The sequence below is a fragment of the Macaca fascicularis genome, chromosome 6 (assembly GCF_037993035.2).
Source record: "Macaca fascicularis isolate 582-1 chromosome 6, T2T-MFA8v1.1".
Taxonomy (NCBI): Eukaryota; Metazoa; Chordata; class Mammalia; order Primates; family Cercopithecidae; genus Macaca; species Macaca fascicularis.
The window spans coordinates 155,721,706-155,748,728 of NC_088380.1; the positions used below are offsets into that span (position 1 = coordinate 155,721,706).

A 27,023-nucleotide genomic window follows, 5' to 3' on the forward strand; every position below is an offset into this window, starting at 1 on the left:
CTTTGCCCAACTGCCCCATTTTACAGTTGTGGAAACCAAGGTCATAGAATTGGTAAATTATGAAGAAAAATGTGTTTCCTAGTAGGTCTCCCTGCTTTCGCTCTGCCTCTACCACCAGGAGTCTCTGCACCCAGTTATCTTTCTAAGGGGTGTGCCATCCATTACTCGCCACGCAAAACCTCTCTGTGCCTTCCAATGCAGCTAGACCGAAGCCTGTGATGTCAGCATGGTCAGATCCCTGCAACCTCAGCTTGTGTTCACAGCACATTGTGCTTCTGCTACCCTGGCCTTCTCTCTGCTGTGGGAACACACTAAGCTTTAACCCATCCCATTGTCTTGGAGGGGTAAATTCTCCCAGATCTTCAGGTTTCTTTGTGTCATTCAGTCTCACTCAGCTCAAAGGGCACTTCCTCTGGACTGCCTCACCCCCACAAGACACCCAAACTAGATGCAAAACACTCGTCACTCTTTCCCGTCACCCTAATCGGATGCCTTTGCAACATGTACCACTATCTGTATCACTGCTCATTTATTCATTGTTCATGTTTATTGTTTGCATCCAATCACTGGAGAGGAAGCTGCAGGAAGGCTGGGATTTGTCTCCATTTCCAGTGTCTAGAACATAATTGGTTCATAGTTGATACAGAAAAAAATTTTGTTGAATGACTAAACAAACAAATACATATTGAAGGAAATTGGAAAATGCAGGATAGTATAAAATGCAAATAAAAATCACCCATAACTCCTCGATCTGGTATTACTTTTGTTAACATTTTTTAGGATTTCTTTTTTTCAGGTCTCTTTTCTGTTTGTACACATATGCTATTCAGTATGCATTTAATAAAATTGAGACTATGCTAAATTATGGTTTGTCTCTTGCTTTTTTCCAGTTATTATATGATATTTGCATGTGTTAGGAAATAATGTCTTTAAGTGCTATTTTAAGTGTTGCAGAGTATTTCATATACATTTTTCAAAATTAAGCATTTTCCTGTTGTTGGACCCTGATAATTTAATTTTTTCTTTTTTCTAATTGATCTGCCCTCTCCAAACCATTCTAATAGCACTTGGCTTTTATGATACTTGTAACTGTTCCTAGCTGTGAGTAGTTGTGTAAAAGACGTTCATTTCTTTCGGGGAAATACCAATAGACCCGTCCTTAATTTTGTACGTTTTCTGTGGTCTCTTTCAGTGGGGATTGACTTTGTTGATGACCCAGTTATTAAGTCAAAGATATGTGGTTAGCCACGAGTTGAGTTTCTAACATTTCCTGGTTGAAAGATAAACTAACATGAATGGAGGGATAGAGGTAAGTCCTAATCACGTCTAATGCAGACTTTTAACCAGGAACATTTTCCTGTTGAAATTAATCAACACTCAGGAACAGAAAAGTAAAAAGTTTCCAAATCCTCATAGAATTATAAAATCTTAGCAAACTGAAAGGAATATTAAAGGTAACAAACTCCCTCAATTTAAATAAGCAGGAAACTGAAACAGAAGGGGGCACCATCTTGTCCAGAGTCCTATAGCAAATAATGGTGGAGCCAGCCCAAGAAGAGACAGCAAAGCTCTTCACACCTCAGGCCAGAGTAATATCCATACAGATGAACTGAGATTTTGCTGCATAATAAGTTTCAGGCTGTAGGTGACCAAGATAAAAGACAAAAATTTAAATTATAATGTCTTACAAAAATCTATTGAGGAAGAATTGTAGTTGATTGTCCAATTATTAAGCTCACTTAATTGGGATACCCTTCATCCTAGTCTCCAAATTTTTCTGAAGATGCACCCCATTTACTAACATTTGTTAACACACCCTTAGTATCTGTGTATGTATTATGCCCAGATTATACACATACCACTGTGATAATATACTATGTATATATTTAAACATACAAAAATAAACATTTTACCAGAAGGAAGAAAAACAAAACAAATAGTTGTTTTATTATTTTTCCTTTATGTGAATAAGTTGTGTTTTCTGCTCCCTGAGGAGCCTGCAACACATTTTAGAAACTGCTGCTCAACATCATTCTTTTTCACACAAAGGGTCATGACTTATTAGTGAGCTGTGAAATCAAATCAGCAAGTTGTAGCCACCATATTTTAAATGAATTGTCATACAACAGATAAAAAATAATAAGTGGATTACAGGTGATAAGAATGGCTGTTGTTTATGGCACATTTTTTCAATTACAATCATGTGTCACTGAATGACAGGGAAATGTTGTACAAACATTGTATTGAATATTTACACCAACCTAGATGGCATAGCCTACTACACACCTAGACTACGTGGGATAGCCTATTGCTCCCAGGCTACAAACCTGTACAGCATGGTACTGTCCTGAACACTGTAGGCAATTGTAACACAATGGTAAGTACTTGTGTAGCCAAACATATGTAGGCACAGAAAAGGCACAGCAGAAATATAGAATAAAAGATTAAATATGGTACATCTTTACAGGGCACTTACCATCAAGAGAGCTTGGTAGTCTGTAAGTTGCTCTGGGTGAGTCACTGAGTGAGTGTGAAGGCCTAGGGCATTACTGTACACTGCTGAAAGCTTTATAAATGCTGTACTAAATTTATACACTAAATTTGTACACTAAACTTACAAAGAAATATTTTCCTTTCTTCAATAACAAATGAAACTTAGCTTATTGTAACATTTTTACTTTATAAACTTTTTGACTTTTTTAAAATTTTTGACTCTTTTGTAGTAACACTTAGTTTAAAACACAAATTGTTTTGTGTTGTACAAAAACACATTGTGCAGCTGTACAAAAGTATGTTATTTCCTTATATCCATATTCTATAAACTTTTTTCAATTTTTATTTTTTTTTTTTACTTTTAAAATTTTGGGTTAAAAACTAAGACACAACCACACACATTAGTCTAGACCTACACAGGGTCAGGATCATCAAGATATCATGAGGCGATAGGAATTTTTCAACTCCATCATAATCTTATGGAGCCACCATAGTATATGTGGCCCGTTGTTGACTGAAACGTCATTATGCCATGCATGACTGTACTTGTGGGAATGAGTGTATGTGTGGTTTGCATGGAGGGAGGTGGCATACTGGGTGACTCTGTAAAGTGCAAATCCACCCAAATGAGCAATTTGATATTCGTATATTACTTCCATAATCTCTAACCTCACCACCCATCTTCAAATTTAATCCACACGACATCCCTATGATAAAGATATTCCTACACATGCCATGTAAGTGATCAAACTGTGGCATAGGTTAAATAACTTGCCCAAGTTTATATGGCCTGGTACAGGCAGGATTTAGGCAGCTGAATCCACAGGTGCTGCTGAACGACCAGGAGACCTGCTGCCCAAGTAACTGCAAAGTGGGCACCGAGGACTATCGAGGACCACAGGTCGAGTCCCACCTCTGCCAACCTAGTTTGTTAGCCATTCCTTTCTTCCTTCCTTCCTTCCTTCCTTCTTTCCCTCCCTTTCCTTCTTTCCTCCTTCCTTTTCTATTCTTGCCTGCCAGCTTTCTTCTTTCTACCTTTCTTCCTCCTCCTTCCACCTTTCTTCCTCCTCCTTCCTTCTCTCTGTCTCTTCTATCCTCCACTAAGTATTAGTTTTTCACAAACTAGATTTGGGGAAAGATTTCTTGGAGCTACAGGGGATCTTAGAGATGACCGACTCCAACTTCTTCATTTTTGAAGATGAGGAAATGGAGATCCAGACAAGGGAAGGGTGTCACCATCAGCTTGTGTCACAGCTAGGGTGAGAACCCACTTCCTCTTCCTCCTCATCCATCAGTCTTTCCTCTGTACCAGCTTTATGCTGCCCTATAAACAGTCCACACTTAGCAGAGTCTGCCCCTGGGCTCTCTTTCCATGAGTACTAAGAATTCATGTTAATCCACATAGAGAATTGAGAGATCAGAGCCTTCAATAAATGCCAACCAATATTTACAGTGTACTGTCTGTCAGCACAGTGCTGTGACAGTGCTGGGGATAAAACAGCACAGACACCAGGGCATCAGCTCCCACCCCCACACTGCTTCATGTACTCTCAGGGCACAGAGATGCCTCATTCTGTGCTCTTATCACATTGACTTGTGTCATCTTTTGATTGTCAGTCTCTCCCACCTAACTGCGAACCTCCTGAGAGCAGAAGCCCTTTTTCTTTCTTTGTTTTCTCAGCACTCCATATCCTATTGCATAAATCAGGACCTGGCACATAATCAATGCTCCATAAGTAATGGTTGAATAAATGAATAAATACATAGCACCTGTATTAGTTTGCTAGGGCTTCCATAACAAAACACCACGGCCTGGGTGGCTTACACAATGGAATTTATTTTCTCATGGTCTTGGAGGCTGAAAGTCCAAGATCAAGGTGCCCGTAGGGTTGTTTCCTCTGAGACCCCTCTCCTTGGCTTGCAGGTGGCAACCCTCTTGCTGCCTCTTCATATGGATTTTTCTCTGTGTATGCACACACTCCTAGTATCTCTCTGTATGCCCTCATATCCTCTTCTTATAGGGACACAAGTCAGATTGGATTAGGGCCCACACTAGCAGCATTGTCTTAACTTAATCACCTCTTTAAAGGCCCTACCTTTAAATATGGTCACATTGTGAGATACTAGGGGTTAGGGCTTCAACATATGAATTTGGAGGGAATACAGTTAATTCAGTCCATAACAGTCTCCTGGCCTTAACTAGTTCACTGTAGCACACAAAAACATAAGAAGACAGCACAGTAACTGCTCTAATAAGAAAGAAAAAAGCCTGGTGAGACACATATAATGGTTCCATATATGCACCGGGTCACCGCTAGCTTGTGGCAGGGCTAAGGTGAGAACCCACTTCCTCTTCCTCCTCATCCATCAGTCTTTCCTCTGTACCAGCTTTATGCTATAATTATAATGGCTGTATCACTGAGCATCACCATGTACCATGTATTGTTCTAGGCATAGAATGTATTGCCTCAGATAATCCTTGCCAGTATTAAATGTCCACAAATATTGCTAGTGCCTGCAATGTCAATCATTGTGCTAAAGCTATATCATAGTGGAAAGACTCTCACTGCTTAATAGGAAAATGCAGACGCACACACACTCAAACACACACACACACCAGTGGTATGCTGTATCTGCCCATTTCTGCCAGGTTTATGGCTCTCATAATATTTGTTCCTCAGCCAGGTAATTTAGTCGGTTTTCAATTAGGAAAGTAGGAATCATTCTAGATCTTTCAACATAAGAAATTTAATGTATGTAATATTAATATCAATGCTTCACAGGTGAAGAAATTGAGGAATAGTCAGTAAGTAAGTGTGCAATTCACACAGCTAGTAGATTGCTGCTCCAGGGCTTTCAACCCATTATTCTGGCTTCAAAGTCCCCTCTTTTAACTGGAACCCCATACTTCCCCTCAATAGTAGGAAGTCTTATTTTTTTTTATCCCAACAGGAGAAGGGATCTGAGACCATAGCAGACAGGAGAGAAATTAAGCAGAGCTGCAAAGTGGGGTAAAGAGAACACAGAGAAGAGACACAGAGAAAACAGGATGGCATAGGTCCGGGTTCGTAAGCATCTGGCTGACTAGGCGGCATAGAGGGCTGGTGAGTGAGGTGAACTGGCCAGTAAAATGAGGATGGAGAGGTAAGCTGGGGCCAGAATAAGCAAGGTCTCATTTGATGTGAATATAAAATTGGGCTTGATTCTCTAAATGCTGGTGAGCTAATGATCTTGCAGTGAGAGATCATTTAATCTTACCTCCTCATTTTGCCAATCAAGCAACTGAGGGCCAGAGAGAAATGACTTTCCCAAGACTACAAAGCAAGTTAGTGGCAAAACTGGGGCCAGCAACCAGGTCTCCCATGACTGGTACCATCCAACTCTGTTAAACAATTCCTGCATAAGTGTCTGAAAACTGAAATAATTTAAAAGAATGCTTCTTTCCATGTTTTCCCATGTCTTTCACCCAGTTTTCACATCCCCCCTTTTTTAGGTAATTAAACTTTTTCCTAAGTTTCAGCTAATTAATAGCTTCCCATCTAAAATAACTCCTATGGTTCAAAGCCAGAATGATTTTACAGAAATTGCTAATGATGCAGTTTTCCTGTGTGGCTCAGTTATATGTGACAGAATGGCTCACAGGTACGTTTTATAGACTAGAAGTACCTGTATTTCTTCTGTTTAGGTCTAACAGATACTTAGAGATATGGAGATAAACTAAACAGCCACTCTGGCTGGGTTTGTTTTACCAAACAAACATATCAAGTTCACAAACATTTTCTGGTGTCTGGTATATGCCAGGCACTGTGCTAGAGTCCCAAGATCCAAAGATATATGGGCTCAGTTCCAGTTGAAAAGGCTCTTGCTGTTTAGTAGTAAAATGCACATACATCCACATACACACACGTCTGATATGCTGTCTTAGGGCTCCTCAGAGTAGTGGTTCTCTAGCCAGGTCACTCAGTCTGGGTCCAGCCAGGAAAATGTAAACCACTCTTAAGTCTTTCGAAATAAGGAATATAAGGAACTGGATGCACAGGTAATGAAAAAGCTGAAAAGCCAAACAAGATGGTAAAGCACCACAGATATTAGCAACAGCAGGAAGATGCTACTGCCCCTGAGCCTGGAGGGACACAGGAACAGGTAGTGTTACTAGATTTGGGAGGCCAGGACATTTGTCAGGATCACGTGAAGCACTGAGCACTGAGCACATGAAGCCATTGCTGGAGATTTCACCAGAGGCAGAGAGAGAAGAGAAGAAACACCCAACTTCTCCCCTCCCCTCCTTCGGTCTTTTATCATTGACTCCCATCAGCCAAACCTGCCTTGAAGCAACAGGGTACGGGATCCTGTAGTATTCAGGTCCCGGGGATGCTGAGCAGAGCTGGAGAATCATGAGGAAGGGAGCCAAGAGCAAGTGGCAGCTGCATGGCACACCAGGTGATCTTGGGCAAAGCGCTTAGTCTCTCAGTCTTAGTTTCCTTGTTGGTAATTTGAGAAAAATAACACCTCTCTGGTTTGTTATGAAACCAACATGAAATAAAGTATGTGTAGGCATTTTATAAGCTTCAAAAAGTATGTATACAAATGTAAGGACTTTTGTTCTTTGTTTTAACTCAATGTTTTAGATTTTAGGCTCTGGGGGGAAAAAAAGAAGTGAATGGTGTTTGGGTGTCACCAGGAACTTCATAATGCCTAGGTAATTATCTAAGTAGAGGAAAATATCCTTTAATTGTACTGCTTGTTATCTCACTCTGTCTCTCTGGTCCATGTGTGAAGACCATTGAGTGATTTTGAGGAAATTGGCACATAACTGAAAGGATGTCAGAGTATATTCTCGGTCCTATTTGGAGATTTGTCCATGGTTTTGAGTCAAAAAGTGACAAGAAATAGGATTCTAGAAATTAATTCAAGACCATTTATTCCACTCTTTTAATTTCAAAAAGGACCAGAGGGGAGAAGGGATACAGGCACATGGCACAAGCTCAGTAAATCTCTCCTAAAGGAATTTACGCAATGACACATGCCAATTTCTTCACTGAGAGAGACCTAGAGCCCTGGAAGACCCTCACTCCCTCCTTGACTGGCCCTCTCTTCCTTGGACTTTAGGGGTTCAAATCAGTCTTATGTAATAGTTTGTACTTTCAACTTTTCCTTCTTCCTGTTTCATTATCTTTAGGCTTCCTTTCTTTCCTTTTAGTCTTTTATCTCTTCTTTCTAATCACTTTGACTCCTCAATTTCATGGACTTTTTCCTATATATTATGTTAATGGACGATGAGAGCTTAGCATTAAGCTATTTCTATTTTAATTTGAGAGAGTGCAAGATTTTCCTCAATAACTCAATTCCCCTTTGTGTTAGATCATAAAGTATGTCAAACTCTTTGAGACTAGCTTTTCTCCCAACCGCAGGCAGTATTACCACTTTTTTTCTTTCTTTTTCTTCTTCTTCTTCTTTTTTTTTTTTTGAGACAGAGTCTCTCTCTGTCACCCAGGCTGGAGTGCAATGGTGTGATCTCAACTCACTGAAACTTCCACCTCCCGGGTTCAAGCAATTCTTCTGCCTCAACCTCCCGAGTAGCTGGGATTACAGATGCCCGCCACCATGCCTGGTTAATTTTTTGTATTTTTAGGAGAGACGGGACTTCGCCATGTTGGCCTGGTGGTCTCAAACTCCTGACCTCAGGTGATCCACCCACCTTGGCCTCCCAAAATGCTGGAATTACAGACATGAGCCACCACACCCAGCCTGATCCTTTTCTTTCTACTGGCACAAAGTCCAGGCCACAGCCAGAACTGTTGACTAAATGCTGGCGTACTCACACCTGGCCCATGAGAATGGCAATAATTCTATCTGATACAATGTGGTTTGACCCTCTAGGCAAAAGTGATCCTATTTTCTTTAACTTTTGATGCATTTCGGGGCAGTTGTTAAGTGAACAATAAAGTTTAGGGTGTATTCCTCACTGTGGAAAGACTGCTTTGATTGCCTCTAAGTTTCCTTCTAGCTCTGACATTTGAGAACTCAGTATTATTCCACCAAAGAAAGCCTATTATGGTCACAAAAGCCCTAAGATAGTAATGATCTCCTGGGTGACTCATGGAATTCCCAGTGGTCCACTGTGAATTGACATTTTACGGGTACAGAGACTGTGGCATCTTAAAATGTCAAAGCTGGAAGAGCGTCAGTCATTATCTACTACCAGTGCGTTCAGGAGTCTGGGACCTGAAGCTTAATGGTACCTACTCACTGAATCCTTCAACGGAGATTTATTTTTATTGTTCTCATGCCATGTGCCAGGCATTGTAGTAGGTCCTGAGGTGCAGTAATAAATAAGATAGATGAGGTACTTCACATATACCAGTGAGGCAAAATGCATGATAACAAGGAAAAGATAATAAAGTTTGTAATATTTGCTTAAAAGATATAAATAATGTCATGGATTTATTCACTGTGTTCAATGGACAGTGAATAACTTGGCGGGAGGGAGATGACTGCAGAAGTGACTCTTAAGACAAGATCTGAACCTTGAGAAGAAACCAGCTGTGGAAACCAGAGTTTAAAAAAAAAAAAAAAAAGATAGGCAGAGAAAATGAGATATGCAAAGTCCCAGAGGCAGGAAAGAACTTGGTATATTTAAGGAGTGGAGAAGCAGCCAATCTGGCTAGAATTAAATAGAAGAAAATAAGTATGAGGAGTGGCTGGAGGAGTTGGCTGGGGCCAGATCAACCTCATAGACCCTAGTAAGGAGTTTTGGTTTCATTCTAAGAGTGGGAAGACTGAAGGCTTTTCTGCAGATAAGTGCCATGATCTGGTCTACATTTCTTAAATACACCTCTGAGTGCAGTAAGGAAAATGGTCTGTGGGAGAGAGAATGAGGCTATTGCAATAGTCCAGACAAAAACTATCTATCTATATCTATATCTATATCATCTATACACAAAATTGGAATAAGTGGAGCTGGAAAGAAGTAGAGGAGTTTGAGATATGCTTAGGAAGCAGAGCCTATAAGACATGCTGATCATTTGCATATATGAATGGAGAGAACTAGAGGAATAACAGACTTCTAGATTTTGGAGCAATTGGATGAATGGAGGTATTGTTATTGATGTAATGAACCTTAGAAGTGGGTGGGATCAGAAAGACCTATTTGCTTTAAAAGGAAATGGGGAGTGGACAGGTATGTTGGCAGCATAAGAACTGGAATAACAGCACATCTCATCCATGCCTTAAAAGAATGTGAAACTTTGAATTTACAGCAATGGTATTCAATAGGTATGGCTTTGCCCCTAAGGGACATAGACACCAAGGATGCTGCTAAATATCCTCCAATGCACAACACAACTCTCACAACAAAGCATTATCTGGCCAAAAATGTCAATAGGGCTGAGGTTGGGAATCCCTACCTTACAGGTGGCCTTTTTGGCTTTTATGCAAATAAAGTCCCAGAGAAGATGATTCTGGAAGATGTCACTGCAGATAAGAGTATGAGGGAGGGACCTGGATTAGCCTCTGTGGTGGAGGCTGGTGGGAGCTGGTGAGTTATGGGATTTGCAGAGTTTTCCTATGAGTGGAACAGTCTCCAGGAGAGGGTCTGAATCCTCTGGGGCCTTGGAAAGAACAGAACATTGATTGAATTCAAGTAGAAGGCCCTGGACTCAGTGGGAGATGAGGTGGATACGCTGTCTAGTGAGAACTCAACTGAGCAAGAGGATCGATGGCCGTGAGTCTGGGCAAAATCAAGTGTTTCCAGGGGAAGAAAAAGAGCACGGGAATCCTAAGGGACGTGGGGAGAGGGAATGGGAACTTCTGTTTGAATCCAAGCTTCTTGGGGCAGGTTTTCAAACTAGAGGTCATCGAGACTCTATTAGTTCTCATGCCTGCCTACACAGTAAAATCACCTGGCGAGATTTTCAATGTACTAATGCTCCAGCTGGGCCCCCACCCCAGAGACTGTGATGAAATTAGTCTGGCTTAGGGCCCCAGTACTGGAATTTTAAAAGCTACTCCAGATACTCTGGGTTGAGAACTACCGTTCTAAGCATTGTACACTCTGATGCCTATGGGGCCAGACAAGTAAAGGAAAAGAGGGACAGGGTAGGTAGGCCCTGCCTAAGTGGGCAGCCTCTGCTCAACCGTTGCCCGCTCTTGCCTTGTAGAAATCGGTGCTGTGTTGCCAAATCTTCCTGTCCTCTTGTTTTTTTGGTTGTGTTTTGTTTTTGGTTTTTTCTGAGAAGCCTAAAATCCAGAATTTTTAAAATGTTGGCTCTAAATATTGTGAAACCCCATGCCAAACAAAACATGTCCGCAGAGCACATGTTGGGCCTCTAGGCTGTCATCTAGCAACCTCTGACCCAGCCCAGTCGTTTTCACACTTTTTTTTAACCACAAGAGGTTTTCTCCAAACAGCTTGTTTTGTAGAACTGTTATAAATTAAATAAACTTAAGCAGAACCTTGGTTTGGAGCAGGACAGAGACACACTCAGCCTCTCCTTCCAGCCCAGGGCAGTTCTTAATGCTGCTCCTGAGACCCTCCGGTTCTGGGGAACTTCTCTGGTCCATTTGCCAGATGAGAAAACTGAGGCCTTCATAATACAGTCCTGGAGCAGAACCTGCCCCACTGGGCCACTTAGAAATATGTGTGGGGACCTTTGGAGACATATGTGTGGGGACCTTTGTCTCAATGACAAAGTTGGCACTACCTGACACTCAGTGACTGGCAGCCAGGAATACTAAACTTCCTGCAATGTCCAAGACGATAAAGAATTACCCTACACAAAATGCCAATCACTCCCTGCTGGGAAACACCAGATGTGGAAGTGGAGACCCAAGAGAGGGAACATCATCTGGCACAATCATGGCAAGTACACTCTAGAACTTTGGCCTCTGCCCCAAGGGCTTAAGAACTTTCATCTTCACCCATAAGGAGGGGTCACTGGCAGAGCTGAGTTGGTCATACTCCAAAACACAGGAGAAAAAGAGATATTTTAAAATTAAAGCCAGGTAACCTCTTGAGGTGGGACAGCCATTACGTTAAAAGGCTAAGTGCCAGGTTTTGAGAAGGAACTTGAAAGGAAATGGGGACTGTGGTATCTTCGGCCTGGGCCAGGGTCCAGTGGCGGGTACTGGGAGGGGACGGATCAGCTGCAGCAAGGAGCAGAGGTGCTGGGACATGCTGGAGTCAGGGCAACTGCACAGATTTGCTGGCTCCATGGGTCATTTAATCCCTAGGCCAAAATATGCCAAGTTCAAAAATAGGATGTGGGAGTAAAAGGTGAAAGGAGGGTGTCCCCAACACTCCAAGGAAACAGAGCCAAAAGAAAAATCATCTTCCTATTTTTGTCATCACAATGCCACACATTGTACAGACTTTCACTGTTTGTAAAACCATTACAACAGGATCACCTTCTCAAGAAGTGCCAGGCAAGGGGAGCAGTATCTCTGTTTTACAGGCAAGGAAATGGAGCCTCAGGTTCATATTTATCTGGCACCTACCCTTTCAAGATCTGAGTTTATTTGTTTATGCTTACTTTCAACATCCACATGATGAAGGTCAAGGGAGGGATTCCTATTCTTGGTGTGTAGATTAGACTAGCAGTTCCCAAACTGTGGTGGGCATCAGAGTTACCTGGGAAACTTGGTAAAAACACAGCAGGCCCTATCCGATTAGAAGAAAGGGAGGCTGTGTCTCCTTCACGCTATCAGCACTCACTCCAGGTGATTCTGATCATCACCAATACCCCAACAGGTCTAACCTAGGTCAACAAGACAAGACCACTTACACAGTGCTTGGATGTCACAACAATGTCAAATTACTACATGGGTCTAAATATTTCTCCTCTCAGCTAGTGATGGAGCTGAGGCAACATCCAGTGGTGTGCTAGTCAGCCAGCTCTCCATGAGGGGGGATCCCTGACTTGTAGTGTTTGTCTATTTCTATGGTGTAACTACTGGGGTCATGGCCAATTTCAAAGTACTGAGGTGACATCACTAAACGTGGAGTTGAGAAGAGTTGCACATAATTAGCTCTTTTGAGACAGTCTGAGCCAGCTTCAGTGTGCATCTTTTGTGTCTCATCTTCAAAGATGGTGATCTTTCCCCTAAAATATCCAGAGCTGGGATGTGGGACAGACTCATGACAGTAACAAGGCGTGCCTGTTCTGTAACATCATTTTCAGGGGACAAGAACATCGATTACTATTATTCTACCATTATCTTTGAAAAGAAATAGACATAATTTTGAATTTCAACTTTGTGACTATTGACTGTGTGATGTTAAATGAGTCTCAGACCTCTCTGGGCATCATATTTCCCACACTTAAACTAGAAATAATAATACATTCCTCAAAGAAAAACCATAAAGGCCCAAGGATGTGATATATGTAAAATATGTAAGACAGTCCTTGGCAACTAGTTGTACACAATAAAGGTTTGTGCCATTCTCATCCCCTCTCACATCCTTCACATTTTGAAACCTAGAAAGTACCTCATCACTCTTCCCATCTAGATGCCTTGCTAGTGAATCAGAGACTCAAGAAGGGCAAGTGCTTTGCTCAACAAATCATAGGCAGCTGGTATGGAAGCCACCTGGCATGAAAAAAATTGTCATTAGGTTATAGTTTTCTTTCTGCAGACCAACCTGGGAGTCAAGCTGTGGAAATTCTGCACGTTTGCATTGGAACGATTTTGTCACGATCACTTTCCTTGTAAAAGTTTTGATAGTGATGTCTGGAGCCTTTTTGCCTTAGCAGCCTGGGCTTTGGAATTGGGCTTGCCCTGTAGCAGGTCACTTGCACCTTTCTGCCACAGATGACGGAAACGTTTAAAGTTGTGGATTGTGTCTCTGCATCCTCTTCCCTTCACACCAGCTAATGTGTTTTTCATTTCTCTTGGCTGGCTCAATTTCCCACATGTTCTCCCAAGCTCTTCCTCTCCACTCCCCAGGGCTTCCCACAACAAACCTGCGTGCTTTGGCGTCTTAGTAGGAGGGGCTGCTGAATTTATACCGGATATGCCTTTGGCCGTGTTTATCAGCCCTGGCCCAGGCTCTCTTAGCTGAAGGTGGCTGAAGCAGAGGGTTTTGACTATTCAGGTGGCCCCAGCCTGCCTGCACCCTATCCCTGAAAGCAATCTGCCAATTCGGCCTGAGAGGATGGAAACTTCCAGCTCTGCTATCTGTTTGGGACCCCCTGAGCAAAGACCTTCTCTTCTACACATCAGTTTCCTCATCTGTGAAAACAACAATAATAGTATCTTTGTTTTATGTGAACCACTTTGCTTTTCACCATAGTTCCTTTACTGGTGGCTTCCCATTTAATCTCCATTACAGCTTGTGAAGTAGGGGATACTACGACAGGCCGGTAACATGCAGAGCTAGGACAATAGCCCAGGTCTGCTTATGCCAAGAGTGAGCCGGAAATTTTGCCCTGCCCATTAGCTGTCTCTTTCATTTAAATGAGGAGGATAGGCTGTGTCTCTATTTTGCGGTGTAGAACCTGCTTCGTTTCCTTGCCTCCTCTTCTTCACTTCTCTCTTTCCTCTCTTCCTATTAAAGTAGTTTTGCTCTCTGACAGCCCTGGGGGTAGCTGGGCGCACACAGTATATGTGTGAGCCTCACAGAGCAGAAGGCTAATTAGAAGGCATTCACTCTTTAAATTCCCCATCTGAATTCCTGGTTAGGAGAAGAAACAGAAATTTTCCTGCTCTTTTCTGTTCTTTTATTTTTCCTTCATCTGTGTACTTGTGCCTTGCTACCGAGTACTCCTTTTGGACATGGGACGTATGCATTGGTTGTGTTTTTGGTTTCTTTCTTTCCCATTTTTTTTTGTTTGTTTGTTTGTTTTGGTAGGGAGTCAGGCAGAACAAAAAGTAAAGAATTCAACAGTTCCACAGACATCTAGGCTGAACGAGGACCACAGAGAGAACTTGCTTGTCCTATTTAACTGTTGCTTAGGAATGTAAAGACATGAGCACTTAGAATCTAGAAAAAACTTTAGGAGAGGTGGTTTCCCAATGTATCCGAATGTCCCACTCTGTACTTTCTCCATCAATCAAAGCCTTCTCTGTATCTCTAGTTGGAATTAACTTCTATTTTCTAAATGCAAACCCTATCTTGCAACCCATTGACCATACTTCTTTTGAGCACTTCTTCCTTCTCTGTGTCACTGACCTGATTTTCTTGGATTGTAAATTCTTTTATTGTAAAGACCAATTTTTAATATTATTTTTTGTGTGTTCACCATCACAGCTCCCATCATCACCACCTAATTATAATCATGATGATAGCCGCTTCCAAGTATTAAGCATTACTCCTTGTCAGAGACTATTCAAACAACATCTTATCTAATCTTACATCAGCCTGTTGAGACACGTAGTTTTACTTTTAAATAACTTTCCAAGAATTATATAAGTAAGAGGCGGAGCTAGGATTTCCAACTCAGGTTTGTCAAATTCTTTAATTCCCAAGCTGGCGTTTCCAAGTTCTGTGATATTCTGCCAAGCGCAGTGGGTGAGAGAAAAATCCCGCGACGAGGAAATTCCACTCTTGTCTTGCTAAGATTCAGCACCATCTGGAAAAAAAAAAAAAAAAGAACAATTAAAAGGTCATTTCATCCCACCCTCTCATTTCACTGATGAAGGATTTAAGCCAAAGGGGAGAAAGTGAGCCAAATCTAGGTTGCCCAGACGGTGGGTAGCTCAGCAAAACACCAAGCCTCACCCCATTTCCCCTGCTGCCTCCAACCTCCTGTTAGGCCTCTCACTTTCCTAAAGACTTTATGATATGATATGTGGGACAGGAATCGCTCAGCATTGGAAAGTTTAGGCAGGAAGAAGCTGTGGGCAAAAACGTATATCATGCTTCATGATCACACTGTACAGGACACCAGGGACACTCAGCTTCCCTGAAGTTTTACTTTCCTGAAAAGTTGTGCGTAAATGAGATGCTGGCTCTCCCTTTCCGGTAAGTCAGCCTTCAGTAGGTGAGTCAGGTTGGCTCGTGGCTGGGAGTCTGTGCCATGGCTTTGCCTTTGTGGAGGTTGTCAGTCAATTGTAAACATATGAACTTTAGGATATACAGATGATATATATACATATCATCGCTTACTGTTTGGCCTACCATTGACCATTTATACCAGAGAATTCTTTGCCATGGGCCTGCCTTGTGCATTCTAAGATGTTGAACAGCCTCCCAGGCTTCTACTCACTAGATGCCAGTAGCACCTCTCTTCCCCCAGTTATGACATCTGAAAATGTTTTAAGACATTGCAAAATATCCCTTGGGGGAGAAAGCACCTGTATTTGCCTGTTTTCACACTGCTATAAAGAAATACCTGAGACTAGGTAATTTTTAAACAAAACAGGTTTAATTGATTCACACTTCTGCATGGCTGTGGAAGCCTCAGGAAATTTATAATAATGGTGGAAGGCAAAGGGGAAGCAATGCACTTTCTTCACAAGGCAGCAGGAGAGAGAGAGTGAAGGGGGAAGTACCAGGCACTTATCAAACAACCGTATCTCGTAAGAACTCACTCACTATCACAAAAACTTTAGAGGGGAAACCGCCCCCATGCTCCAATCACCTCCCACCAGGTCCCTCCCTTGACATGTGGGTATTACAATTCAGATTACAATTCGAGATGAGATTTGGGTGAGGATACAAACCACATCAGGACCTCTGGGTGATTTGGTCTCATCTTCCTCTGAGTCCTTTGGTGAGGAGGAAAATACTGATTGGTGAAGAGAGCAAATATCCAAAGCTCCAGCTAGAATCCTTATTCTAAGGATGCTCTGTCTGGGATCTCAAAATATTTTTATGGTTTCCATGTGCTGCATCCCTTCATGTCTGCTATGCATCCAACAGTAGCTAAGTGTTTTAACTCAATTGTTCCACACAAGAATCCTGCAGGACAACTATTATTGTTTCCATATGTATTCATTGGGGTTCTCCAGAGAAACAAGACCAATGGGATGTGTGTGTGAGTGTGCACACGTTTGTGTGTTTTAAAAGAGATTTATTATAAAGGATCAGCTTATGCAATATGGAAGCTGACAAGTCCCAAGATCAACAGTTTGCATGCTGGAGACCCAGAAAAGCTCATAATGTAGTGCAAGTCCAAAAATTGGCAGGCTTGAGACCTGGGAAGAGCCAATGTGTTAGTTCAAGTCTGACAGCAAAAAGAAACCAATGTTCCAGCTCAAAGGCAGTCAAGCACGGGAATTCTCTATTATTGGGAGGAAGGTCAGCCTTTTTTTTTCCTATTCAGGTCTTCAATGGATTGGATGGGAACCACCCACATTAAGGAGGGCAATCTGCTTTACTTAGTCTCCCAAATCAAATGTTAGTCTCATCCAGAAATACCAGCACACACAACCTTAGAATAATGTGTGACCAAATGTCTTGGCACCCAATAGCCCAGTCAAGTTGACACATAAAATTAACCATCACTTGGCTGGGCGCTATGGCTCACACCTGTTATCCCAGCACTTTGGGTGGGCAGATCACCTGAGGTTGCTTAGGAATGTAAAGAGGTGAGCACTTAGAATCTAGAAAAAGAATTTAGGAGAAGTGGTTTCCCAATGTATCCTGAATGTCCCACTCTGTACTCTACTTTCTCCATCAATCAAAGCCTTCTCTGTAAATTATTTTATTGCAAAGACCAATTTTTAATCTTATTTTTGTGCGTTCACCATTGCAGCTCTCACCATCACCACCTAATAATAATCATAATGATAGCCACTTCCATGTATTAAGCGTTACTCTTTGTCAGAGACTATTCAAACATCTTATCTAATCTTACATCAGCCTGTTGAGACATGTAGTTTTACCTTTAAATAACTTTTCAAAAATTATATGAGTAAGAGGAGTTCAAGACCAGCCTGGCCAACATGGTGAAACCCCCTCTCTACTAAAAGTACAAAAATTAGCTGGGCATGGTGGCAGGTGCCTGTAATCCCAGCTACTCAGGAGGCTGAAGCAGGAGAATAGCTTCAACTCAGGAGCCGGAGGTTGCAGTGAGCTAAGATCATGCCACTGCACTCCAGCCTGGGTGACAAGAGTAAGACTCCATCTCAAAAACAACAACAACAACAATTAACCATCACTCTATGGTTAAACTGGGTGTCAGTGCATCTTATAGAAAGAGTCACAAAGCTAGAAAGCAGCAGAAGGAAATGTCAAGACCAGGTTTGTGCTCTTAACCTCTATGTGAGCTTCTCAACCCAGTAGATCCATGCTGGATGTGTGCTGTACTCTTTCGAGTGCAGGGGGAAATAATAGAGCTTGAGAGCCACTGCTCTGTGCACTGCCCCTCATTGGTTGGCTATCTCAGAATCGCTGATTATCAGGGTGAGAAGAGACCATCAGGATAATCTAACCCAGTGAAACATTAATCTGATGATCACACAAATAAATGAGTAGTGTGCCTATACTGAGTACTCTGATGGAATGGTACATATGATTGAGAAATAGACCTGATGTGGGTCAGGAGAGGCTTGCTGAATGATTGAATGGGTAGGGGTTACATGGGTAGAGAAAGTAGGAAGGCATTTGAGGTGGAGAGAACCCTAGGGTAACAGGGAGGGGGCAACTTGACCCAGCTGGCTCTGCAGAGTGGGTTCTTCAGATTGCTGTAAACACACCTCAGACAGGCATACTGGATGTGGGGTCTTGGAAGTCCTATAGAGTTGGGTTGAGAGTGAGGAAGGGTGACTGTAATAAAATCACAGAAACCCATCCAATCCCACCTCTCATTTTAAAGGAGAGGAAACAGACCCAGAGAAGTTGCTTATCCCAGAACACACAACTAGGGGATTGCAAACGTAGTGTGAAAACTTGGATCTCTTGCCTCTGTGTCAATTATATTCCCAGGTACCATGGTACCCCTCCACATTGCCTGGAATCACCTGACCCTCCCTTTACCCCACAAGGAGTCCCCAGCTCTTGGAGCTTTAGAGTTCTTGTTCAAGTCTCACACAATCCCCTAAAGAGTGGTGAAAATACTCTCCAAAGTCACTGAACCCTGAGCACAGGACCACACCCCACAAACTGCCACATAAGAAAGGGGGACTCCACGCATAGACTTAAAGTACTGAATCAGCAGCTGGAAATGCTAAAGTAATTCATGACCCATAGAAGCACAAGTTACAAAATCATAGTGTGCAGGCCAGATCTAACCCACAGATGTGTTTTGTTTGGCCACACAATGTATTGAAATGTGTCTAAAATTTATTGCCACCATTAAAAACTTAGATTTCATATTAAAAAAAAGTTCTAGCCTGCATTCCTACCTGAAAATAATTCCCTGGAGCTGCCAACTTCCCCTCCTCACACTCCTCAGGTGCCCTCCTGCTTACTCTGTTCCCAACCCCAACTCCTGAGGTAGCAGGTGGCGTCTGCAGCCCAGGGCTTTGCAAACATGCATCACAGTGTGCCTGCCCTGCCCTGCCTCATGACAGCTTTTCAACAAGCTGCTAACAGTGACCTTGGGATGGCCCCTCGAGTCTGCAGGCCAGCTAACCCCAGTCCCGTCAGCTGCTGCTCCCTTGATAGGGTTGTGGTCTCCTCCAGTCCTGTCACCCTCTTTCTAGACTGTGTCCCTCTGAAGAGGATGCATTCAGATTCAAGCAATGTGCTCCCCCAGTGGGCTGACCTAGGTGGAAAAGTTAAAGCAAGTCATTTTATATTTATACACCATTCAATTTCAACTTGGCAATCAGAACAGCACACACAATGTCAACCCAAATCGAAAGAGGCCTCATAACATACAAAGTTGATTCTCTCTTATGATTCTAGCTAAGTAGAATAAACTCCCAGGGGAAAACATCAAATCATTTCCTGAGACTATATACAAGCAGATCTCTAACAATGTGGGAGGAATGACAAGCATCTTGAAAAAAAATTTTCTGTTTATAAGTATAAACAGAGAAAGGACACTAAGGAAAATACTTGTAAAAGTCCTTGTTAAATGACAGCAATCTAACTGGGTGTATGAAGTTATTGCTGGCTCTCTCTGTTACCAGAATGAACTCAGATGAACTGTTTTAATTGTTTTGCCCTTTGAGGTTAAAACTGCACAGGTAGGAAGCAAAAAAACTAATGGTATTATAGAAAGAAACGCTGGCCTGGGGATCTGGTCCCCTCAAGGCTTTCCATCAATCTGCCTCTATTAGGAACTCATAGGTAGGTCACCTGACACCCTAGGCCTCAGTTACCTCATTGTGCAATGAGATTGTTGAATCAGATTAGAGATTCCACAAATGAGAGCAGTGCATCCAAGACGTAAGCCATTTTTTCATAACCTTTTCCCCTGACCCATTAATCATTTAATTGATGCTCCTCATTAAAATGACTTCAATTCTAGCGTAATTTTTTAGATCAGTCCAAGTGGAAACATTTACAAGCTCACAGGTGTGATGTGTTAGCTATTATTTTAGTACATATTAAAATAAATACTCAAAAATAAAAATTAAAAATAGCATTTGTCCATGTATCGCCTAATGAATACGCAATAAATGTTGAATGAATGAATGACAACTACTTAGGTCAGTCATGTGTGCCACGCACAGACATGAAAAAGATAACCAAAGAAAGCTTTGTGGTAGAGGTGTTATTTGAATGAGGCCTTGGGGTCAGATAAAATTTCAACAGCACAGGAAACTATACTGTTTTAGAGTTAAACACACAGGGGCTCTGGAGTCTAGCATCTGATTGGGTTTGAATTCTAACACCCCTCATGTACAAGGATGTCTCGGTGAAAAATTCTTAACTTCTCAGTGCCTCAGATTTCTCATCTGTAAAGTAGGGATAATGACGGTACCTACCTCAAGAACTGTATGTGAGCATTAAGTGAGAGAAAGCCGGGAGGTGGAGCTTGCAGTGAGCTGAGATCCGGCCACTGCACTCCAGCCTGGGCAACAGAGCGAGACTCCGTCTCAAAAAAAAAAAAGAGAAAGCACATAAAGCACTTAGCAGAGAGCCTCAGTGATTGAGCCTCATGGTCATGTCATCGTCGTCATCAACATCATCATCACCATCATCGTCATAGCAGTCGTCACTATAGCGATCATCATTGTCGAGGAAAGTGGAGAGGACATTCCACAGGGAGGAACTTGAGGGAGGGGAGCACCCAGGAGGCAGCCAGTTTGCCTATGATTTCCACAGGACCAACTCACCTGAGCTATTCTCAGCTAAAGTTTGCAATCCTGCTAACAGACTTCAGTGGCTTCTGGGGAGCGCCTTGGCAGGAATGATCAGCCCCTTGCCCTCATCGGCAGGCTCTGTTCTGATTGGCTGCATTAACCCATGCTGTCCAGTGGTCTGGCTGTGCATTTCCTCCTCCAACAGTGGGGATGCTCCCTCCGGAAAACAGCCTCCAGAGTACATCAGTGGGGAACCGCTGCATCTACAGACCTTGGAAGCGGATCCTCCTCATGGCTGCATTTTTCTTGAAGAGAGCTCATAAGGACACCCAGCAGCCACAGTGCCAATCAACATCAAAGATGGGGTCAGGGTGCAGAAAGAGCCACAGAATTGCCAGAGGCAATTGCTGAACTTTTGCTCCTAGATGGAGCCAGTTAGGCCTGCACATCACTGCAGCAGGCATCTCTCAGTGCCATGAGTCCTGGTGGGTCTTGTTGATTCCTCATTCATTTCTTATCACCCCATGTGAATCAGATTCAGTTGCTTCATATTTTCTTCACTACACTTATCACTGCCTGATGTTATATTACAGTTGTGAGTTTTGCACCTCTTATATTAAGACAGTGTCTGCCACATAGTAAACACTTAGTATTTGCTGAAAGTTGTAAAAGTACATCAATGAGTATCCCACATTGCCTGGCACATAATAGATATTCCATAAATAGTTGTCAAATAGCATTTGCCTCTTGGTCCAGAGAACAGGGATAAGGGTGGTGTAGATGCGGAGCATTTTGTTCAGGGATGCTTTTCTGGATGTGGTATTTGAGCTAGACCTTAAAAGATGGAGTGAAATTCCATAAGGAAGGCTTAGTAGTGGGGCATTCCACACAAAAAGGACAGGTGTTTAGACATGGAAAACATTGGGGACATTTGAGAAACTGGGAATAGCTCAGTTTGGCTGGCGGATTGGAAATATAAAGAGGAATTCCAAGAAGCTACACCTGGAGAGGCTTCCCCTCTATTATAAAAAGTCTCAAAGGCCATGCCAAAGAGCAGGGGCCTGGATCCCTCAGGCAGTGGAAAGCCAATGTGGTTTTTAAGGAGGTGAGTAGTGTGGGCTGACCAATGCTTTAAGAAGATGAATACAGCAATGTCTTGAAGAGTGGTTTTGAGGTGGAAGGGAGACAGAAAACAAAGGTCCGAAGCCAAAAACGTGGAGAAAGTATAAACAAGGTTCAGTGTAACACCAGATGTTGATTTAACACATAAGCGGGGAAGAGGAGAGTCAGAGGTGAAGTTGAAGTGCCGGCATGGCTGACTGAAAGGATGGTGCTGCTGCAGCCTGAGCAGAGAAGTCGGAAGGAGGAGCAGAGGGGCTTGGGGATATGGAAAGGAGAATAGTGCAAAGTCTTATCTTGTCATGACCCAGATTCCCCATTTGGTGAATGCTTGTAGGCATAAAAGTGCCAGAGTCTCACTGACTGTTGGAAACAAAGACTGAAACTCCAAATGTAGATAAGAAGTGGACAAATTTCAAGAGTCACCTCCAATGAAGGAGTCTACCTAGGCCTTAGGGTCAGCATAGTTTCTAGAATTGGTTAAATGTAATCCCAGCTCTTCCTCTTCTTATGTGTATGACCTTGGGCAACTCTCTTAACTCATCCAAGGCCCTGCTTTCTCATCTGTAAAACAAGAATGATAATAAATCTACCTTATAGAGTTTTATTGAGAATTAACATAAGCATGGTATTTACTAGTGGTAAAATACTCAATATGCATCCATAATTATTAATATTATCTTATTTTTATATGAAGCAGAGGCTGCAAATACAAATGCCTTTATAGGCCAACTGGAGAGAAATGAATTAAGCCAATTCGCCACCTAAAAGGAACGTGGCTATTCACCTTCAGCAAATTACTCCACTTGGGAGTTTTAATGAGGTTATCACCCTGCGCGATTTTTTTTAAGAGAATTTGGAAATCTGGACTTTGGAGGGATAAAATTTTCCATTTTAAAATGTTTACTCAATTTAAATTACAAGATAATATTGTGGCATCCAACAGTGCATGAACTGAACAAAATGTGTGTGGGGCTGGTATAGCCCATGGGCTGCCATCTGTGAAATCTGATTTAAGACAGGCTTCCAGCTTGATGTAGAGATCCTGGGAGCCCTTTTGGAAGCTAGAGCGGCCCCTTCATTCTCCTGAGATATTAGGCTTCAATCTCTCCACATGTCAAACAACAGGCATGCAGTGGATGACCCGATGCCCTCTGGGCCTGAGGTTCTGAGATCACTGGTGTCCAAGGATGTCCAGTCTGGCCTTGATGGCATGAAGAGATCAATTGGGGAAAGCTCGAGGGCTGAGTGAGACGGCCAGGGAGGCCAGGCCTGGTGGCAGCTTCATATGCTGCAGCAGGGAGAAACCTGTAGGTGTTTACCTGCTGTGGATAAAGACAGGAGAAGTGTTGAGGCTAGCTGGAGATGAGAAGCAGGGTGTCTGACCTGACTAGTTAAACACTTTACTAAGAACTACAGCTGAATCAAAGACAAATCTGAATATGAGCCTGTGTGTGTGTGTGTGTGTGTGTGTGTGTGTGTGTGTGTGTGTGTGTGTACCACTCACCTGAGCTGGGGTGATAGAGGAGAACGGGCCCGAGTGTGTATCTGCTTTGTCTGCTTGCTTTTCTCAAGTTCGTTCCTGTGTGACAGAAATTTCTAATCTCTTGTACTCACAAAGCTACAGCTGATATTTCCAGAAACTTTCATAGCACCATTTCCACCTCATCCCTCCTCGCCACCTGAACCCTTACTCCCAGGTTTTCAGGGTCTGAATCTACAGCCAAGCTTCTCGGTTCTAGAACCCAGAGTGGAGATGTAGAAAATCCTACAAGCAACCCTGAGTGTTAGAGCCTCCAGCAGGCTCAGACTCTTCTGCCAAAGGACGCCTGCTATTCCAGCGCCTGCATTGCAAAGATGGGCAGGTCAATGCATGGCCAGCAGGAACAGAAGAAACACTGCCATTGTCCCAGCTGATTGATGCTGAGAAGGCAAGATCATTTTTCAGCAAAGTGCCTGGTTAACCCAAAGTGCAAATTTGGTTTCCTCTACCTTACTGGAATATTTGACTTTGAATCCATGTTTACTTTCTACCTCTGGGTAGATGTATCCTGTGACTCTGTGATAAATGATATTTACAAAAAGAGGTTTTCAAGATATTTTTAGCAATAGAACTCTTTCTTTAAAATGATATATTACACTAAACCCAATATATAAAATATGTTTTGTAATTGAGTGATTAACACATTCTTTAGTCAATTTGAATCTTTATTCTTGGTGGTAAAGACTTTGTTATTTTCAAAATTACAAGTGCCTAACAGGAAACTTCAGGACTCTTTGGAGTATGTTGTAAAAACCACTGATACAGTCCTCACTTTCTGAGGTATTGGGGTTCTAAGTGAGGAGAAGTCATATCTCTCATCTTTAACAGTGTAAAATGAAGACGACAGAAGGGAATCACAGCATTTCCTGGCATTTTACTGATCACATTTGAATAGGAGGTGAGTAATTTCATATGTTGGAAAGAGAAAGAATCATACAGAAAAAAAGTCAGGACCCTGTGTTCTAGTTCTGGCTCTAGAGAGTGTTGGTTCTAATCTTTGAGAATTGGTACTCACCATGTGCCACTGGAGAAGGCCCTTCTCGTCTGTGGATGCAGATTCTCTGTTTGTAAGCATCATCTCATCTGAATGTCTAGGCTGCTGCTCAATGTGTTGGCCCAAAATGCTACGCTATCACAAAACTGTACCGGTACATTCGGTGTGCCACAAAACAGACCCATCCCTTCTACACACCCACATTTATGTATTGATACTATGTTGTACAGAGTGATTCCATACAAAACAATGGAAATGAACTGTTGGAAGGTTTCTAGTGGTTACATGAGGTACAGAAGAGTAGCAAATGTGGCCACAAGTGCCATCCTGGAGCCAGCCCTAGATTTTAGTCCTGACTATATCAACTACTGGCTATGTGATCCCAGGCAAGCCACTTACCTTCTTGCCTTCTCCATAATAAAATGGAAACAGCATGACAACAATCTCCCAGGTTGGTAGGTTAGCTCATTTACACAGCAACGTGGGGAGGCCCTCAGGCTTTGACTGTGCCCAGACCTGGATTCAAATTATTTTTCTTCCACAAATAAGCAAAGTCCCTTATATATGTCAATTTTCTCATTTGTCAAATAAGGAAAATTATTAAATCAAATAATGTTTGTCAGACACTTTAGTTAGAACTGTACTTATGGTATAGTGAACACACCCCCCCAAAAAAAATGATGTGGCCAAGTGTAAACAAACTTGAAGGAAATAGTGCCAGTTGTAGATGAAGAAGAGCCCAGCTTGAGAATGAGGACTCAGCTTTCTCTCTGGCTATGCCCCACATCCTGAGTGACATCCGAGAGTGCTCTTCTCTTTCTGAGCCAAAGTCTCTCCATCTGCACAAGAAAGATAGTGCACTCCACAGTCAGATTCTGATATTCTCTGGTTTTATGGTGGACTCTCACCTTCCAGTTACAGCCCCATGAAGGGATGTGGGAATCAGTGTCAAGCACCACAACTCAAATGTCTTTAGGATCAGACATCTGGCATCAACAGAGTAATAATGATCATCTTGAGTTGCATTTTTCTCAAGACAGTTATAAAATTGACCTGGTAAATATGAGAGAATATTCTTCATATCCACAAAAAATGTGATCACTCCCATTTTTCTTGAACCACTGACAGCCTCAAATTTGGAGACATTATCAGGAGAGGGGGGACCCTGAAGTAAATGGGGCACTTAAGCCCCATCTGAAGATGGCATCTGTATTCAGCAATAGTTCATTGTTGCCAAAACAGAATGAAAGCCCAGTGCTACTAAATATCACAGATTTTCAAGAAAAGATGGAAATCAGATTTCTGTGTGTGTGAAATATTGGGGTCATTAAGAGATAGCGAATAATTCAAAATATTTTTAAAAATACCTTTGCAACCTGCAGATGCAGTTCATGGGTAGCATTTGCCATTTCAGGTATGACCAGTTCCTAAAACATATCAGGTGTTGTATGATGGGGTCCAATGCTCCCTACCTCCACCCCACAAAAAGGAGGATCCACAGCAAGACCTTTGAGCAAAGAGAATGCAGGATCTTCACCCCAGATCATGCATGCTCACCACAATGAGTAGGCCCAGAGTGAGTATGTGATCCACAAACAGCTCTCCATGGTCATTGTTTTCAAACTTGCAGATCCATAGAAATCACTTGAAATAAAATCATCTGGGGAGTTTGGGTAAGATGTCTCAGGAGCCACCCACAGGAATTCTGCTCCATCAAGTCTGAAGTGGGCCTCAGGAATCTGCCCAGATGGTTTCTCAGCCTCCCTTGAGGAAACTTACCTCAGGTCTAACCAGGGGCCAATGACTGTAGAAGTTCTGCCCAACGTGGAGACTCAGTGCTGGAGGGTGATCACCTGAACCAGTTGCTGCTCTGAAGGGGAACAGACTGAAGAGTGCTGATTTGCCTCTTCTGGGGAGCATGGACAGAGACACATTCATGTTACTCACTTACCAGAAGTTTATTTTAAAAATTCACAGAGAAGTAAGGAAACCATCTGAGCTGCAGAGTCAAACCCCATGGAGTCCATGATATCGTTCCACCACTGGAATGTTTTTCACTCTTGTCTAATCTGTCCATAAGCCTTGGACTTCTGTGTCTCTGCCTCTTCTGATTATGAGCACTAGTCTTATGCCTTACCCTATCTTACTGCTCTCCAAGAGAAAAGGTCTGATCGATTCAGCCAATCACCTGCCAGAGCGCAGTGTTCCTATGGACAGAGCATCAACACCTCAGAGGCTGCTGACCAGCCCATAGCTAGTAGGCTTTGGGTCAAGTTATTCTGTATTGCATCAGCTGTGGCCAGGATTCCAAGGTCAGGTGATGCTAAACATCCCAAGCTGTGGGTCAGGAACCTCGCAGAGAAAGGCTAGAGGATGGTAGGCTCCTGGCATGGCCAACTGCTATGATATTGGGGTGAAGAACAGTAACCAATTAGCCAAAGAGAAAGAAGCCCCATGAATATGAAAAGACAAATGTCCCAATAGGAGCATGATACTTTGGCTGGTGACAGATGCTAGTCATAGAGAACAAACCAGCCTAGTGGGTGAGTCTGCAGGTCCTGAGTTCTCATCCCAGCTCCACCATTCTCTGGTTGTGTGACCTTGGGTAAATTACTCAGCCTCTCTGAACTTGAGCTTCCTAGTCTTTCAATAAAAATGATTATAATGTCTCACAAAGGGGTTTTGAGAGTTAAATGAAATACTGAGTATAAAGCCTTTAGCACAGAGCCTGGAGTA

The 27,023-nt window shown here is 42.6% G+C and overlaps 1 protein-coding gene and 1 long non-coding RNA gene across 2 annotated transcripts in view; one reads left to right on the forward strand and one right to left on the reverse strand.

Annotated features, from left to right (window-relative positions):
• Positions 1 to 27,023, forward strand: part of ADRB2 (adrenoceptor beta 2) — a 131,213-nt gene that overhangs the window by 18,258 nt on the left and 85,932 nt on the right. The gene's annotated exons all lie outside the window — the stretch shown is intronic.
• Positions 14,933 to 23,075, reverse strand: LOC141407080 (uncharacterized). The gene is made up of 2 exons (XR_012414233.1): positions 20,665 to 23,075; positions 14,933 to 15,062 (listed from the first exon to the last, which is right to left on the reverse strand). It is a non-coding gene; the product is annotated as an uncharacterized lncRNA (long non-coding RNA).